Raw genomic sequence first — 17,893 nt, 5'->3', positions numbered from 1 at the left:
TTCATGTTTTTTTAAATTAAAATTTTACCTTTAAATATAAATATGGGTTTTAAAGCACTAAGGATAATATGATGGTAAACTATGACTACTTTAATTTTTCCCCTTTATGGTCTCAAATCTGCTGGATGAGATTGTGTAAATACAGTTATTTCCTTTCTCATTGTGGAGAGAGACTATATATGGCCATTTATTATGATGTCTACTCAATGCATTAGAAGTTGTATTTTCATGAGCAGATATTTCTCACTGACTTCAAGATCTAGAAAAATAGTGGATTAATTTAGTAGTTTAAACTGAATTCTTAATAATTGAATGAATTGATAAACTGTCTAAATCATACTTCTATTTAATTTTAACTTGCCTTTAGATGAAAAACTCAAAGGAATTGCATATATTAACTTTATTATTAAATTAAATATTAAAATTAGTTTGATAAATTACTTGCAAAAAGCTTTACTTTATTAACTTTAGTCCCTAGACTCAGAAAACCAAACTATTATGTCAAAATTTCTACACAAATCTGTAAACAGTCTCTAAAACGTAAGTTACCTTAACATTCTTTTCCATCACTTATAAATCTGGTTTCTTTGCTATTCTCACGTCCACTTTAGCTTAATAAAGAAGCCTGCCTCTCACCTTTGTTTTCTTTGGATACTGGAAAGAAATGATATATTTTGTTTTTAATGTGTTTCATTTTGGCAGTCATCTAGTAGAGTAACTAGAGTAATTGGTAGTGTACAAATATATCGCTCAATAACAATGGGAGACTGTCTTAGCCAAACACTTAATAAAATGACACTAGGACTTTTTTTCTTTCATAAAATCATTTAACATTCTAATCCTGTAAGTGATGGGATAATGTTTTCTATAAATAAATGCACACTGTGAGCACAATATTTGAAGCCAGACGGAATCATAAGATGTAATAAAGATATTATGCTGAAGAAGTGGCATCTCCCAACTCCTGAGACTGGCTGACTCCTACCTGCTGAACATGAGGACATGCCAAATTCAATGCTGTGCCAATCCAGACTTCATTAGCAGGGCCTGTCATCTGTGTAAGAGCTTCCTCACACGTGTTTGATCGGTACTCTGGTGCATACTTGTTGAGCTTCATTTGCAAGATTGTCAGAAGACTAAATGTATTTTCACAGCACCTTCCAAATCTTTAATCAAACAATGTCTGATGGAGCCAAGGGGCAGTTTCTCAATTCTTACTCATGTCCCTTTCTCCCAAGTGGATGTTTACAAAGACAGAAAGAAGGTGACACACACTTTTTTCTGTATAGAAAAGAGAGATCCACAATCCCCAGATGAGCAATGAAAAATTCAAATGCCAGTCTTCATCACCAGGAGAACTGGAAAGAGGAATTTGTTTTATTACAAATGCCAACTCTAAATCCACAGCCTTCACAGTTTACAAAACCCTTTTCCACTGTGAGAAGGAAACGCTCACAACAACGACACCCAAAATGACATGAATTGATATTAAAAGTCTCATCAGCTATTCCTCAGCAATCTTTATTCCTGTTTCTGAGGGGAATATTTTTCTGTTTGGCAAGGAGGAAACTGGCATCCTTTGATTTAGCAATGCCTGGCCTCAACCCAATGTTCTAAATAGTTTATTTAAAGCTGGGCATTTTGAAAATATTAGGTTCAGTGCTGTGGGTGTGTATATGGGGCAGAGATGAAATGGATACAATTCAGTCATGAAGATATTCTGAGTCTCTCTACACTTAGCTGGCTGGTGCTGTCATTTATGTTACTCTATTATAGTCTTCACTGTGTTCAAAGTCTGTCTTGTCTGCTTACCAGGGTTACTCTACTTGTGTTTCATCCCAGGAAATAATGGCCACACATTTGCACAAACTTTTATTGTAATTTTTATTTTATTTTAACTGATCTTTTAAAAGAATGTAAGGAATAGTCTATGCCTTCATTGGTTAAGCTTTGGGATCACTAACTAGAATTATTGTTTTGACTGGAACAACCTCCAAACAGGAAATCTTTTTTAAACGACTTAAGACCATTGGCTATGTTTATTCATCTGTCTTAAAAGTATAATCATGATCCAGACTCTGCATAACACACACACACACACACACACACACACAAACACACACACACACACACACACACACACACACACACACACACACACATCCTACCCTCAAGAGATTCACATTCTAAGAAAAGGATAAATATAGGGCTGCACCCAGCATAATCTTTGGCGGTTGTTGGACAACGTTCATAGTCTGACTTGAAAGGCACAGAAGGACAGCAGAAACTTAACCTGACTCCACATGTAAACAGCAGCGTTGAGTATTACCAGGTGCCTGGAAAACACAGTTTTATTAAAAGAGAGAGAGATAGACCAATAAATGGTTTTAGAAAGAACTGAGTATTCTAAAAGTCATCCTAAGAACAGGGTGATATGTAGATTGGACTTTCTAGTTCTCATAGAAAGAGTTGTATAACTATCTAAAATAAACTTAATAATATTAAAGATATGTTATTTTATTTATCAAATTCTGTTAGATGATATAGCTAAGTTTGACATATTCTATAGAACAAGTCATGGCAACAGTGTGTTTCATTGTAAATTCCTTACAGCTGTATAGTTTGTAAAATGCAGAGTTTTTAAAAGATCCATAAGGATAAATAAATACAATCCAGGAAACTGTCTACAAAGTACAAATGATACAGCCATTACAAGAGTGAATGAAACCCAATTTAAACTGTTAGGCATGTGCAAGGCGCTGGGGTAAGTGCTGGTACTGGAAAATCAAATCTCCTTATCAAGACTGTATCCCACTAGAGTGGCTGGCACTAGAAGATTAAAACTTCAGGGTCATCATAGAATACCATAGATACAACCTCAAAGCAAACACAAAGCCAGGCAGGCAGAGCATTGCCACAGTATGTGTGACACAGGGACCCCTGCCAGTCCAGCAAGGCTCAGGACTTTCTCTATAGCTGGTGCTTCTTCCTCTACTTCCCAACTGCTGGGATTTTGTACTCATAGTTAATCAATTAGTCATGGTTTTCAGATACATTTACATTACCTGTTTTCCTAAATAATATTCATTATTCTGTTATTACACTTTAAAAACACACAGAACGACAAATGAGTCGTACTTCCTCCAGGGAGGTTCCTATCACAATGCCTCTCTGAAAATCAAATATGAAGTCTCTTAAAATCCTGAGAATAAGATGAGGAAGTATAAAATATAATTTATAAAGTATAATCATTAAAGCAAAAGGCACGTATGTCCTCTGTCATGAAGTTTTCTGTAATTTTAGAGTCTCTATGAGTATGTTGGATTATTTTTCTCAAATCAACTACTGCTTATTTTCAAATTCAAGTAAAACAGCAACATCAACTTTTGGTGTAGCTGAAACAATAATGTTATCAGTGTTTTTAAGTTCTTTGCTAAATGTGCTTTTGCAAGTAATTTATCTATAGAGGCCCAATAATTATAAATAAATTAAAAAATCACACTGCAACGTGTTACCATGTTATCAGTGCCACTGATAACTGTCCCTCATAATAAATAAGTCCATCCATGGATGAAGAGAAGATGTAAATCTTTAGACTTCTTGGCTACTTCAGTGGTTATTTGGTAACACTGCCATTCATAGTTTAGTTTCCTGTTTCTTTTCACTTGAAATGGAGGCTGTGTGAGACTGTGAATGATAAGAGACTGAGAGACTAAAGTTGGCAAACCAAACAAAGACATTTAGAAACTCAACAATTCCACCTACTTTGAATCCATTTTTCTACAACTTCTACATATCTTATGTAGATATAGATAAAATGAGAACATTAAGTTTTTTTAAAAAAGCATTAGTATTATTAATTTTTTATTATATCTGTATGGGAGTTTTTCCTGATGTACATCTGTTCACCATGTGTGTGCCTAGTGCCTGATAAAGCCCAAGAGGCTGTTGTATTCCCTGGAGCTGGATCTACAGGTGGTTATGAGCCTCCACTGAGGTCATAGGAATCAAACCTGGGTCCTTTCTAACATCAGCCAATGCCCTTATCCACTGAGCGTTCTCCTCTGTTTCAAATTAGTTCTTTTCCAAAAGGGATAAAACATGAAAGTAATGACAAAACAAAACAAAAATCTTCCTCATGCCTACACTGCTTCAGTCATCTGAGACCTAGTTACTCCATCTCTTTGCTGCTAGCCATGGGCTGAAACCTGTTTGGTAGGACTGATTCACCAAGTTCATTGGTGTCAGCTCTCTTAACTGGATATTCCAAGTAAGGCATGTTTCATAGGTCACAGAAACATGCCAAATCCAAGAGCTGACTTACTGATTTCTAAGGATCCAATATCTCAGTTTGTATGGGACACACAAATCTTCTGTAAAACATGAAAATCATTTGAGAGAGAGAGAGGCGAGAGGAGGGAGAGGAGACAGGGAGGGAGGAGGAGAGGGAGAAGAAGAGAGAAAGGGAAAGAGAGAAAGAGACCTGACTATGTAATAAGCAATAGGCAGCATGAGCCTCTGGCCTCAGAAGGAGCACATTTGGATTAGATGTTGGGAGGGAGCATGTTCCCAATGACAGTTATTGCTTAATGGGATCCGTGACCGTACATCCATTATGAGGGATAAACATGGCTCCCTGCTGACTCCCCAACACCACTGACAGTTGGTGTTTGGGATTTTAGATCACTTTAACACCCCAGAAATGTTTTAATATCTTTTTCCCAGTTCTATAATATTAGAACAAAGTTTGCATTCTGTGAGAAAATAGAAGAGCAATATTAAAATAGGAAAGCTTGGACACTGCTTATACCAGCTCTGCTGTTGCCAAGAGTAATGTCTGGGTAAAGCGTCCCTGTTCCTGCCATTGACAAATTAATTTTGAGACTATCTATCAGCCTTTCAGACATGAAAAATTTTTAAATAGTGACTTCTTCTAATGTTCCATCTTAGAAGTCAAAGGAAGCACGAGGTTTGCATTACACACATTTGCATTTGAACTACCTGTGTTTATTGTTTCTCATGAAAGTAAAAGGGTACTGTTTGGTTTTAAGAAGAAAAAAAAAAAAAAAGAGTATTTTTGAATTCCGAGCTTGTTTATTTAAAAGAGAGTTCTTCACCCTGAGGAGAAATCAATATGTTCATCAAGCATTCCTCTCAGAACTCTATCTCAAGGAAAAACAGCGGTACCCACAAAGCATAGTGTCACCATTCAAGTGCAGTGCCTGGCTCATCTGTTCTTAATACTGTAAAGAGGGCATGGACAGTGTTCAAAGAGACAAAGCCAAGCTCTGATTTTTGTCTTCATTCTGGTTTTCTGACAGAAAATCTTTAACATGCAGACTCTGCAGAGAAAGCAAACAACCCCTTATGTAAATTTGTCATTTACAAGCAATGAACATCTATGTGCTATTATATTGCATATCATTCTTCCTGGAAAACCAGAACTTTTAAAGAACAATAGTATTCATATAGCACAAAGATACAAAAGAGGCTCTTCTTTCCTCCTACCTGCATATTTACAAAAAATATGAAAACCCTTTATTAGTAAAAAATAAATACATAAATAATCATAATTTTGCATATAAAAGCAAAGAAACCTCCCATTCTTTAGTACTCTCGGGTTTAGAAAGCCATTCATCTCTGTGAGTTCGAGGCCAGCCTGGGCTACCAAGTGAGTCCCAGGAAAGGCGCAAAGCTATACAGAGAAACCCTGTCTCGAAAAACCAAAAAAAAAAAAAAAAAAAAAAAAAAAGCCATTCATAGATCAGTACACATCCACTGTGGATCCTTTCAGGAGTATAGGCACACATATGCAATGCGAGTACTCTGCCATGCTCTGAGCTTCATAAGCCTTTGGTTCTTGAGCTGACTTTGAAATGCCAACATTGATTTACTGGTTGTGCAGGACACCTCCAGTACATCCGTATTTTCATCTGGTATTCGTATGTACTGAAGTGTTGGGTCCTTTATTGGAAATTGACACCCCTGCTCTTCACTAACTGCACCTGAAACTCTCCTTATGAGATGGTCTCTACCCGGGGAAACAGTTGTCTACAGGGATTTTTAAAGCATAAAATAGAAAAAGGCTCCTGTGGACAAATATCCCAGATTAGGGCAAAATGTTGATACCCAGAATAATGTCTGGATGTTACTCTTTCCTCTCTTCTCTCTGCCTTAGTTCATTGTGCACTGCATGGACTTTAGAATGCTCTGTGCAGCTACCTGCGATGTCATTGAATTATGAGCACTAATGAAGGCAGCACAAGCAAAACTGAGGCATTGGAACCCTAAATTATGTGTATAGTAATGCAATTATAATAATGCAAAGCATGTATTAAGGAAGGTTTTGAATTACAGGTTATGTATCACTACTCTACACTCAAAATACCTTTTAAGCTTTCTGCAAAAGAAAAAAAAAAAAAACATTCACAGAGGTCCTGAGGGATTCTGTAGGTCTTAAGCAGAGGCAAATTATGAAGCCTGGATTTGAATATAGACTAATTGAATTCAAAACTTAATCTTTGAACTTCAGTCCCAGTGAATGTTTTTTGCAGCTTTCTGGGATCAACTCAAGTTTAAGTTTCTGAATATCCTATGTGCTTTTCACTCATTATGTCAAAGAAGGAAAACCGAAATTGATCCTCTGATGAAGAAACACTAGAGTTATTAAATAACCTTTGTCCGTGGGAAAAAATGGTCTTATTTTGTTTATTGGACAATTGATAACCCAATTTAAAAAAATAGGTCACTTTTTGAGTACTTTATATGTTTTATTGAAAATCTGTAAAATATATTTTAATCATAGTTCCCCTCCCCCATCTCTTTCCAGATCCTTCTACTTCCCTACCTACGAAACTCCACACCTTTTTCCTCTCATAGTGGCATAGTGTCTTTCACTTTCACTAAACTATTTGGTGACATATTAAACAACAAACCAAACCCCAAATAAACATTGACTAAATGACATAAATGACATTGTTTCTCCACGTGTAGAATGAATGCCAATCTCATGTGTTTTTTCACCCAATACTGCATAACAGAATGCTAGTTCTACAGCAGACATTATAACTGAGTAATAAGCTTCCATACACGATGGTGTCCTGATCATGCAGGTCATAGGTCACAGAAACATGCCAAATCCAAGAGCTGACTTACTGATTTCTAAGGATCCATCCCACATGCATTTTCTAAAGACCTCAAAAGCATCATAGAATAATCTTTTCTTTATTCTTATTTTATCAGTATGAGGAGTTGATACTTCAAGAAATAAAGTAGGTGGTTACAGGTCATCATCCTAATAACTGCAGTCATTTCCTTCCCAGTGGCACATCACAATGAAGGAAAATGGGAGCTGCAGAGCACTTGAAGGGAGTGTCTTTCCAACCTCGTAGCATCTGTGTGAGTGCCAGTGTTATATATGCCAACACCTCAGATTACAGTTATTAAATTACAAACACTGGAGATTATCCAACCCAATCTAGCCTCTAAATATGACATAGAGTCTGGAAAGTCCTGCTGTTAGAGAACGTCACAAATCTTTATTTCTTCTTAATTGTTTCATTTATGTGGTCCTCTACCACCAATAAACATGCTGTTGTGGAAGAGGGAAATCTCTTGGGACCCCAGCCCTAGCCAAAAAACTATAGACAACTAAGGACTGTTGAAAGAGGGGCAATTAGTTCTTCCCAGGGAAGTGTTCCCTAGTTGCTTATCCAATCTCAAATGGTCAGTCCTGAAATCATATACGTAAAGGCAACACTAGCTTTAGAGGCTATGTGTTTACATATACATAAACATGTGTTTGTGTATAATATGTGTGTGTGTGTGAGTAATAAAAAAAGAAGTCATGAATTTTGTAGTAAGGGAAAATATGAGAGGGAAGAAACAGAAGGGAGAAGTGATTTATTTATATTTTAGTTAAAAATAATAATATATTTAACATTTTTAAAGAATTAAGACAAATTATAATATCAAATATCGTAATAACGACAGAATAGTTTCCAAAGGTGTAGATGATAGAAGTACGGAGTAAGGACTGTTTAAAAATGAGAGGATAGTTGAGAGATATCAATCAATAATAATTTGTAATTCATGATTACCCATGATTACAAAAGATGAGATGACTGAAAATAGAAACTACAATACACATTTATCAAAAACTGGAGAAATGTAAAAAGAGGCAACAAAGTAAGAAAGAGAAATAAAGAATTTTTGGTGGCAGAACCTAGGATGATGTTTTAGAACAAGGTATCCTCCTCCATGCCCCTCCAGTCTCCCACCTGACATTGATTCCCCACTGTCTAAATTTAACAAAAATGTTTTTGAAAAGTACTAATAGCTAACATCATCTGATTTTTCTTATATTTTTGGTTAGGAGCTTAGCCTTTAACGGCTGGGCCATCTCTCCAGCCCTTATTTTTCTCTGATCTGAATCTCTGTTTCTCAAAAGCCCTTCTTCGGGTCCTCTAACCAGTTCTGCTGTGTCTTCTGTAACTGATACTGAGATGTGCTCAGTCAGTAGAGTCTCATCCCCACCGAACCTGGAAGGCCTCCTCCAAGCTACTAGCACATGCATTAGGCATGTTTCTCTAGATGGGGGTGGGGAGAAGTGGGGTGATCGCGTGGCTTACCTCCAAGAAGGCCTGGGTATTCAAACAGTAACCTTACATACACTGGAGAGACGAGATAACAGCTACTTCATTCATTAAGCAGGATGCTAAAAGCCTAAAAATTCCTGGAGACTCTCAGGTTTGCATTCCATATTGGAACTTGAAGAAGCTGACGTGTCACCACAGTGAATGGATGGCTGGAGTAGCCAAGACAGACGCATCAGCAAGAGCCAAGGCAGCAGACAGTACTTCATTTCCTCAGACTTCATATCAGTGCCTGAAAGTTCTTCCAGTTCTGAAAGCAGATCTTCTCATCTCAGTAATGTTTCCTGGAAATGCCCTCACACACCCACCAGAGGTATGTCTTAAGTGATTCCAGGTGCAATCAAGATTGCTGATGAAGATTAACCATCACAGTACACTGTCAGATATATGAGCTAGCATGAAATCTGGTGTAAATTAAAGAACCAAGGGATTTTCTCAGATTAATTATGAATTCATATTCTTATTGCAAGTTTTATTCCAGCTAGATGCTGTTAAAAATATCTGTTGTGAGTCAACATTGCAGAAAAAGATCACTTCAGTAGTTACAGACAGAATGCAGCCACAGCACATCTTGTTGAGGTGGGAGTCTTTATGCATTATTCGACTTATTTTACCAGGCAGGAAGTAGCACAGAGAGAGGCTAAGTGACTTGCCCAAGGACAAAGAGTGAGTCAGATGTAGAGCTGGGAATGCAGCCCACTTTTTCTGGTTCCCAGTATACAGCTTTTCTCAGCAAGCCATAATGCCTTTCAGATGGATCAGTTCCTAAAATGTATTAAGTTGTTAAAAATCCGATATGGGTGCTACATTAATTTCCAACTAGCCCTCTCTTTCACTGCTTTACAGTACCTATTATCAGAAGCTAGACAAATGACCACAAAAGTAACCTCATATCTTAATTTTTTATTTTGTTTTGGTTGTGGGTTTTTTTTTTACAATGCCCTACTAAAATCAGTTATATCTAAATATCTATCATGATTCTAAGTCATTCGAGAATGAGACTGTACTTGGCCTTTAGAACTTCTAAACCCAAAGCACAACTTTAAAGTTAAGATAAGCTGGAAATGAACATATAGGACAAAACACATCAACCACCAGAAAGTTCAAAACCAAGCAACAAACAAACCATACAATACTTCGTTCAGAAGAGGAAGAGGAAATTTAGTGGGTATATATTGGGTAAATGGCTTTTCAATAAGATTCCTGAAATTTGTTTTTATCCAAATCTATGGTTATTTCCATTACTAGGATTCTGGTATTCACTTCTTTTATACCAATTACTAGAGACACATAGTGCTAACTAAACTGGAAATGGCATGTAAGCCAGATGCTAATGCTACTGAGTTTTTCAAATACATTTGTTGGGAACATCATCAGTTTATCCTGGATCAATTAAAAAGTGAACCAAGACATAGCTGTGGAATTTCTTTCTAAGTAATTTCTTTCTGTGCAGTCTACACAGTCACATTCATTGGGCCATAATGGTCCAAAGGAAAAAATCCATTGACTATGTCTGCATGGACATGCCTGTTTACTTCCCACATATAAAACGGAAAAAGAATCACTATACACTCACGTTTTCACCAGCTTGTATGTGACCTGACTATATGGCTGTGATGCTTCTCATCTATGGACACTCAGCAACTCAAGGGCAGAGATTTTATTTGAAGCCAACGTCCTGAGCTTCTTCAGACAACATCGATAAACACTAATTACCTTTTGTATTTACCTGTGTATTTTTATAAACAGCAAATGTTGAACTCCTTAACGAGAATATTTTTTTCTATACTCACACTTATTCAGAGTTTCAGGCAAATGACAACCATAAATTAACTGTTCAAACTAAGGTGCTAAGAAAATGACTTCTCTACGAACTTTCAAACACAGGAACAGGAACAGAGTATTGCTCTTTCCCTTTGTTGCTATCAACCTTTGACACCTAAGTGAGTGATCTAGCTAAAAAATCTCTGTGATTTTAAGATTCTTTGAAATTCTGAGGAAATGGAGGCCACAAGTGGGGGCAGGGAGAATACACGATGGCGTTGTTGTAAAAAATAAAAACTACTTAAAATAATAAGATGGGATATATTAGGCTTCTGGAGGGGCCAACCTGAGTGATCTCTCAATGTCAAAGCTGCAACAATATGAACAAAAATAAATCAATAATGGCAGGACTGGTTTACAATAGAAACCATTGAATCAATATATGTGAATCTATACATGTCGAAATAAATAGGGAATTGACATAATAATTTTAACAAATGTAGAAAGAATGAGCAAGATGCCGCCTCACTGAGCAGTAACATGGACCATGTGACACAGACCATGCTTCTGCTGTTGTGGCAACTTGAGGAGAGCACTGTTCTGTTATGCCATGTGAAGATCATGCCATGCCCACTACATCACGTGAAAGGGCCAGCAAAACTAAATCGTGGGAAATTCTTCAAATATCCTAATAGCACTCCTCAAATGAGCACAGGACCTGAAAGTAAGAGTAACAGAGAGGTGAGGACCGATGTGAGAAATGCATGGACAGAATGGAGTTATGTGCTACATCTGGATTGGGTGTAAAAATACAAGTTACTGTCATGCTCTTACCGTTAAAGTTTGTACTTAGACACATTTATTGTTCCAATTGCATTTTATTTCTATATTGTATTATTGATATAATATAGAGATGTAATATGTTAGTATTAGGGATAAAAAGTTTATGAAATTCTCACTTAACAAATTTATACAAGCCTAAAGTGTTTCAAAAGTGAAAAAGGTACTCTTTAAATTGTCACTTTGGCTAGACTAATTCCAATATGACACACAGGCATGAACTCTGACACTGTTTGGCATGTAGTTGTTCTTTGTGAAATCCCAACATTACCAAGGGCCGGAAAGATGAAACAGTTATCTGTGTGATCTGTTTGTGCTGAAGCACAAGGATTTGCTCTCTTTAGTTTGCACTATAGTCTTTTCTTCTGCTCCCTTTTGGCTCTTTATTTTTTCCTTTCTGATTTTCAATGATGATCTGTATGTGATGTGACCAGGCAACATTATGTTCAACCCCATGTGGCTCCAAAAATGTAGAAGCTAACCACATTCTCCCCGAACCCCACATCCCCTCATCATTGCTAATGTATCTGCTTCTAAGATGATTCTCATTGCTTTGTTCTGAAGTCATAACTGGATTTAATATCATCAGTCCTCTCTGGATTGTTCAGGGCATTTTTCTGCTCCCACTGTCTCTCCCTTTGCTCTGCTTTATGTCCAGCAGGGAGAAGAAGCTATGAATGGTGAGCATGAACGTTACACTCTGTAAGTATGTGAAAGTGTTCTTGTGTGTGTGCACTTGCATGCAGGTGTACATGCTTGTCTATGTTCTGGCATAGATGCAAGCATTCAATATCAGTATCTTCCTTGGTCACTCTCCACTTTATTTTTTGAGATACCGTCTCTGAACCCAAGTTTACTGATTCATCTAAATGGGCTCGGCAGTTAGCTCCTGGGATCCACCTGTCTCCATCTCGGAAGTTCTGGGCTTGCAGATATGACGCCATCACACCCAGACTTTATATGGGAGCTAGGGATCTAAACTCAAATCTTTTACTGACAGTGCCATCTTCTCAAAATGCCTTCTTTGATATTCCTCTTGCTAAACCCAAGCCCTGCAACAACAACACACTCATTTCAGCACATTATTCTAAGCAGTATAGCAGCACTTTAGTCTGCCACATTTTCTTTATGGCTCAGCCCAGCACTCTGTTTTCGAATGCTGAGGAACTGTAGAGGATCACAGGCTGTCTGTCTCAGCATTGACTCCCCCAGGGGTCCTTTTTGCCACAAACAGAGTTATTTGGGGGGTAAGTTGAATTTTATCTTTATGACTGATTTTAAAACATAGGTGCTTATCTATCTAAAAACATCCAAAATCCCAGCCTGTCTTTAACCATCCAAAGGTCTGGATCATCTGATGGGTCTCATAATCTCACTAGCTACCTCTTCAGATTGGTAGGTGCTATTCCCACAGAACCTTCTAACCAGAAGTCTGTGCTTGTGAAGTATGCCTCATATGTCCTTTAATATGTAAAGGTCACTAAATAGGTCAAGTGCAGTTACTTAAGATGAGAGCAGAAAAAAGCTCAGCAACTATTACCTCTAAGTCTGGGGTTCTCTGTAGCCACACCCAAGATTATTTCCTTCTCTGAAGCTATTGAAGGAATTCTGCCAATCACTTTCTGTTGCCTGCAGAAAGACAGGAGCAGCAGGACGAGTTCTTCAGGTCCCCATGAGATCTCATTCTTTCAGGAAATGCCATTATTCTCATTATAGATGGAGTTCCATGCCCATGCACATCAGTTCTCAAGCCATAGAGACACTGCCCTGATTTTCACATGAAAGAGTGTTCCTAATCATCTTTGACATGCACCTTGAAATCTTGGTGAATTTGAATAGTTTCAGTCTCTGGAAGCTTATTTTTTATTTAAGTAACTTCTTTGCTAATGCTAGATTTATTGGGTGTCTTACAATGTGAACTGTTATCTGGATGGACTTTGTCCTTCCCCTTGGCTCCACATAACAAGTTAAAGCCCTATTCCAAGATGGCATGGGATCCCTGCCTAGATGCCTTTTTTTGAGCATATAGTCACTAATTACGTTTGCCCTTACCTAAAATATAAGTAATATCTTTCCACTAACTTTTAATCTTTTTCTACAATATTCTCCTTACAAAAGAAAGAAAGCCCTCAGCAGACCTACATGTGATGTGAGCAGAGATCTACTTTGAGACATAAATTACACCTCATACTCAGAAACATATGAGACCCTTCTTCCTGCATTTTTCAGTTGCTCAGGTTAATTTATTTCCAAACTTTTTGGCACCTATCTGCTGAGGTACACAGCAAACAGATTTATAGTGAGACCCAAATTAAATATTGATGCAAAATCTCCCAGCCTCAAATTTCATTTGGTTCAGTCACTCTAAAACTTAACAAAATTTTGGTATATACTTCATATTTAACTTATTTCAAGGCATAGTGTTGATTTTAGCACTGAACTTTCAGATCCAAATTATAAAAGAGGTTTTTGACAACATGAATGAAAAATGAACTGAACTTAAAACATCTACAAAACTCACATGTACATACTTTACACAGCAAAGAAATTGTTTGAGATCTTTTTGCTTCAATATTTTATGTAGGCATTTCTAAAACTTTATGTTCTTGGGTTTGTATCACCTCATCTCAATGTACAGTCTACCTAGTAGATGTTTTCCCTAAGTCCAGACACACCACAGCTGAAAACTGTGCCCATGTGCATGTATTTATACAGTACCACTCACAGTCTGGAAGCATTTCCAGATTGATTTTTCCCATAATGCTCTTACTCCCTCCTTTTCTGTGAAGGGCATAAAAGAGGTGAGCTCTAACACTGATCTGGTTTCTTGATTCTCTATTTGGGTGATCTCTAAGTTCTAAGAGAAATCAAGAGAAATATTTTAAGCACTAAGCTGATCCTATGGTAGTATTTTGCTCTAGGTAGACAATAAGAGAGATGGAGATGAGAGAGAGAGAGAGAGAGAGAGAGAGAGAGAGAGAGAGAGAGAGAATATGAATATGAATATGAATATGAATGATAATACAAAGGAGCAATAACAAACTTGCAGTACCTAACACCCCAAACCCCAAAACCATCATCAGTACATTAGGACCTGGTGTAACTCACTCGACTTAATAGGAACAGTAACACCTTCAAACAACTGCATTCAGTTCTGTATTACAGACTCACATGACGTGAAGCTTTCCGGTGTCATAACATCTGCATGCCTTCTCTTCTGGCTCCTCTTACATTTTCTTTCCTCTGTAACTCCAACAAGAGCCAAGACAACCTGAAATGTGCCTTCTGGTGCCACCAACAAGTTTTCATTGAAAATCCAAAGTTGCACCATTGCCTAATTAGTGTGTCTATTGCTTGTGCTGGCTCCAGCTTCTACAAATCATGTCAAAGCTGGCATGTATTAGGCTCCGCACAGGATAAACTTAGGAGGAAAACTCATGAGCTCTGATGGATCAAGTAGCACACCAGTACATCATGAATTCTAGTGCCATACTTTTATTCTGGAAGATGGCTTACCATTTGTTATCAGCACCTCTCTTCTTTTCTAGAAACTTCGGATTTTTTACAAAATTTCTCACAGAGTGAGATGAGTGCAGTGAGGAGTAGCTGTGTTACAATTTCTTCCCTTTGCTAACCTAATAGAATATTCATAACCAGGAACATGACTGTCAGTTGAAATTCTTCTCAATCATGTAAAGGTTTAAGGTACAATTGAACAGGAGCTCTCTGCTAAAAACACAGAGGATTTTTTCAGGAATAAAACACAAATGAGTCTCCATGGGCCAATTCCTCCTCCTTTTGCTTTTGCAATGGTTTAAATTGGTAGAAATAGCAAAAAATAATTGCTGTATATTTACCAATACTTAGAATGTTCTTAATGTTCCTAAATGCATTGTTTTAAATAACCCACAAAGAATGCTGACTTAGCTTCTATGAGTTCCAGATACAGTATACCTAAAAAATGAGTAAGAGGGACAATGGTATTTGATGTTCTGAAACATAAGTTCAAAGGTATTATTGTGACAAAACATATTACAGGATCAAACACAATCACTTGGTGTCATGTACTGTGGTGAATTAGAACATGTGCAAGCCAATGAAAGGCATTCCAAGGTGGAATGCATCCATTCCTAAACAACATAAACAAAGAGTTCTGCTGTTTAGAATATCCACATTTACTTCTAAAAACTAAGGACAGGCACTTCACCTCATGCTCCATCTTCCTATGTACTGAGCAGCTTAGATTTCATTATTGCAGAAAATCTACTTAAAACCGTTCATCTTCTGTAACCAGGCAAGGCTTCCAGTGGAAAGACTGGGATGCCAACACAGCCACAAAACTTTTGAGGTACAATTTGTTCTGCCTGCAAGATGTGCTGGAGTAAAAGTGGAACAGAAGTTGTGGGAGTGGCCAACCAATGACTGGTCCAACTTTGACCCATTCCCCTAGAGGGAGCCCATGACTGACAATGCCTGGATGACCAGGAACCAGATGCTGGATAGCCTAGAGACCTAAGATTGAACCAATCAGGACAGGCAAGAAAAAAAAAAGTTAATGAAATGATTCCTAATGATATTCTGCTATACTCATAGACCAGAGACTAGCATAATCGTCATCAGAGTGGTTTCATCTAACAACTAATAGGAGCAGATACAGAGACATAGAGCCAAACATTAGGCAAAGCTTCAGAAGAGGGGGAGTGTAGCTAGAGTTTTTCTGCCTGGCCCACAGTCAGGACAAATCTCTCTCACCTGCCAGTCCCACAGCAGCTTAGACCCAACCAAGTAAACACAGAGACTTATATTGGTTACAAACTGTATGGCCATGGCAGGCTTCTTGCTAACTGTTCTTACAGCTTAAATTAATCCATTTCTATAAATCTATAACTTGCCACATGGCTCGTGGCTTACTGGCATCTTCACATTGTGGCGGCTGGCAGTGTCTCTGACTCAGCCTTCCACTTCCCAGCTTTATTCTTCTCCTTGTCCTGCCTATACTTCCTGCCTGACCACTGGCCAATCAGTGATTTATTTATTGACCAATCAGCAACACACTTGACATACAGACCATCCCACAGTAAGGGAGGAAGGATTATAAGAGCCAGAGAGGTCAAGGACACCACAAGAACATAGCCTACAGAATCAATTAACCAAGGCTCATAGGGGCTCAGAGAAACTGAAGCAACAACAATCAGGGAGCCTGTGTGGGTCTGACCTAAGCCCTCTGCCTATGTCTTACCGTTGTGTAGCTTAGTGTTCTTGTGAGACTCCTAACAGTGGGAGCTGGGGCTATCTCTGATTCTTTCATCTGCTTTTGGGACCCTTTTCCTCCTGCAGTGCTCTCTTGTCCAGCTTTGATATGAGTGTTCGTACCTAGTCTTATTAAAAATTATTATGCCATGTTCGGTTGATATCCCTGGGAAGCCTGCTCTTTTCTGAAGGGAAATGGAGTAGGAGTGGATATGGAGGAAAAAGAACTGCATTCTGATGTAATATATGAGAGAAGAATTATTAATTAATTAAAAAATAAATAAAAGATTTAAAAGTCTGTTCCATCCTGATCCTGTCTCACCATTATCATTCTTTTCAAACCAACACAACCTTCTCCCCAGAGACTTCAATGACCCTTGAACTCTGTCTCCTTCTCTTCTTTGTGTAGCAGAAAGCATAATCTAACAAAGCAAGTTCTATGATGTCATCTCTGAGTCAAGTTCTAGTTACTACTTATTTTAACCAGCACTAAACCTACACCCCTCCCTCTATTGTCATTGAGATAGCTGACCTAACCTGATTTCCTTACTGTACTAAACACATACAGTTCATGCCAGACATGCAAGCCTTCTCTCATGCTTCAAGGATGAGCTAATGATCTTTTCTCAAGGTTTACATGAAAAGTTCCTTTCTCCATTTTGAAGGGTGGTCCCCCTTGTCACTTGTTTGTAGCAGACATATCAACTGGCTCAAATAATTTCTATGATTATAACCACCAAAGCATTTATTTTAATCACTTGACTCTTTTTTCTTTCTTTGTAACATAATTGGCACATATTTCTTATATCAGTTGCTTCTTGCCTGTCTCTTCTTGCTTCTCATACTAGACACCCATAGCTCAGCTGTATTATCTAACTTGCCACTTGTTTCATTTGCAACATCTAAATATTTTTCACCATCAGCTTACTCAACTTTGTGGAATGAGTCCTTAAGTAAATAAAAGACCCAAATCCTATGGATTTGTTTTTGGAATCAACATGTTTTCAAAGGGGAAAAAATTCAGTAAATGTAATGCTATAGATTTCTTACTATTAACACTTTACATGGTGCTAATACTACAGTTAATAATAATATGAATTTATGTTATTTTATACAGGATCCATTATGTTTTCTACAAATATTATTTTCTGTACCATTGTGGAAGCTCCTAGGAACTGACAATATTTCTTTTTGTATAGAGAATTAGAGCAGAATTCTGTAAAACTTGGGGAATATTAACATAGGCAACCTAGATAAAACATAGGTAAAATAAAATCCCTGGCCTTGTTTTTTTTGGTTTGTTGGTGTTGTTGTTTTGGCCTTGTATTCTGATAGTAATGGAAGCAGGAAAAGGAGCTAAGAGAAAGTTAACAAAAGTTATTGCT

The 17,893-nt window shown here is 37.6% G+C and overlaps 2 long non-coding RNA genes across 3 annotated transcripts in view; both read right to left on the bottom strand.

The window, feature by feature from the left end:
• Window positions 1-5,072: 5,072 nt before the first annotated feature.
• The window catches only part of LOC131901699 (uncharacterized), a 93,176-nt gene continuing 80,355 nt past the window's right edge, over window positions 5,073-17,893 (bottom strand). Inside the window, exon 3 of the long non-coding RNA XR_009376842.1 lies at window positions 5,073-5,342. This is a non-coding gene — a long non-coding RNA (uncharacterized LOC131901699). The remainder of the gene's footprint in view (window positions 5,343-17,893) is intronic.
• LOC131901701 (uncharacterized) lies at window positions 10,818-16,912 on the bottom strand. 2 transcript variants are annotated; one of them, XR_009376844.1, is made up of 3 exons: window positions 16,831-16,912; window positions 12,799-12,887; window positions 10,818-11,136 (listed from the first exon to the last, which is right to left on the bottom strand). It is a non-coding gene; the product is annotated as an uncharacterized LOC131901701 (long non-coding RNA). The 2 variants fall into 2 exon arrangements; XR_009376845.1 differs by lacking the exon at window positions 10,818-11,136 and adding an exon at window positions 11,756-12,310.

This window comes from Peromyscus eremicus, unplaced genomic scaffold (assembly GCF_949786415.1).
Source record: "Peromyscus eremicus unplaced genomic scaffold, PerEre_H2_v1 PerEre#2#unplaced_220, whole genome shotgun sequence".
In the NCBI taxonomy this organism is placed as follows: domain Eukaryota; kingdom Metazoa; phylum Chordata; class Mammalia; order Rodentia; family Cricetidae; genus Peromyscus; species Peromyscus eremicus.
This window is presented reverse-complemented; position numbering and strand designations above follow the sequence as displayed.